The sequence below is a fragment of the Cucurbita moschata genome, unplaced genomic scaffold (genome assembly GCF_002738365.1).
Source record: "Cucurbita moschata cultivar Rifu unplaced genomic scaffold, Cmos_1.0 Cmo_Scf00089, whole genome shotgun sequence".
Lineage (NCBI taxonomy): Eukaryota > Viridiplantae > Streptophyta > Magnoliopsida > Cucurbitales > Cucurbitaceae > Cucurbita > Cucurbita moschata.
In genome coordinates, this window is record NW_019268605.1 from 266,692 (window position 1) to 267,791 (window position 1,100).

The following is a 1,100-nucleotide window of genomic DNA, read 5'->3' on the forward strand; positions in this document are numbered from 1 at the left end:
TAGTGTGTTTATCTACATAGAGCTATGGTGTAAGTGTTAGGTTGGTTATACGATGGCTTAGGTCAAGATGCCTATACTAAACTAAGCACCTTAGTTTCGTGGCAAAAATAAGAGGGTTTATACCCTATTACTCCAAGACTAAGAAAGATTCGTGGAGTCAAAATAGGATAATCAGGAGCCAAAAACTCGTGTTAAGCAACCTAGCTAGCCTAAGAATCCAATAAACCAGCCTAAGCACCTTAGTTTCGTGATTTTAAAACCGTGAGGCTCACGATAATGGATAACGAACCAAAGCGGATAAGCGTGTATGTTCATTCTCAATTATCTTTGTATATTTGGTTGGTTGGTTATCTATCAGAGCCAGGTTTCGATCCTGGGACCTGTGGGTTATGGGCCCACCACGCTTCCGCTGCGCCACTCTGATTTGTTAAAACAAAGAATGAGCTATTTTGATTTGTTCTCCAAGGTTATTTATGGATGTTATCCTCCCGTTGAGCTAGTTTGCTTGTATTGTGCATGATTTAGTATGTGTCAGCTCCAAGATTTAGTATGTGTCAGCTCCAAGTGTTTGACAGTGTGTTCTCCTAGTCTAGCGTGTTTATCTACATAGAGTTAGGGTGTAAAGGTTAGGTTGGTTACACGATGACTTAGGTCAAGATGCCTGCACTAGACTAAGCACCTTAGTTTCGTAGCGACGATAAGAGGGTCTAGACCCTATTACTCCAAGACTAAAGAAAGAGTCGAGTAGTCAAAATAGAATAATCTGGAGCCTAAAGCTCGTGTTAAGCAACCTAGTTAAACTAGGAATCCAATAAACCTCTTCAACACCTAAACATGAACAAGACGCATTTTTAAATCGTGAAGAAGGCCTTAGTTTCGTCTTCAACACCTTAGTTTCCTCGTGTCTTGATGGTTTTGGACGATTCAAGAGTCAAAAATATTCTCCTCTAAGTTCTAGGAGGATTTCGTGAAAAAGTCACGGGCAGAATTGGACTCCTCGTGGCCGAAGCGGTGGTTTCCTCCCTCTCTCTAAAACTTTCTTTCTCTCCCTATTCCCTTTTTTTGCCAGACCTTTGATAGGGTTCTATTTGCATCCTTTA

The 1,100-nt window shown here is 41.0% G+C and overlaps 1 non-coding gene across 1 annotated transcript; it reads right to left on the bottom strand.

Moving 5' to 3' along the window:
- Positions 1 to 352: 352 nt before the first annotated feature.
- Positions 353 to 424, bottom strand: TRNAM-CAU. The gene has a single exon. It is a non-coding gene; the product is annotated as a tRNA-Met (tRNA).
- Positions 425 to 1,100: the final 676 nt, after the last annotated feature.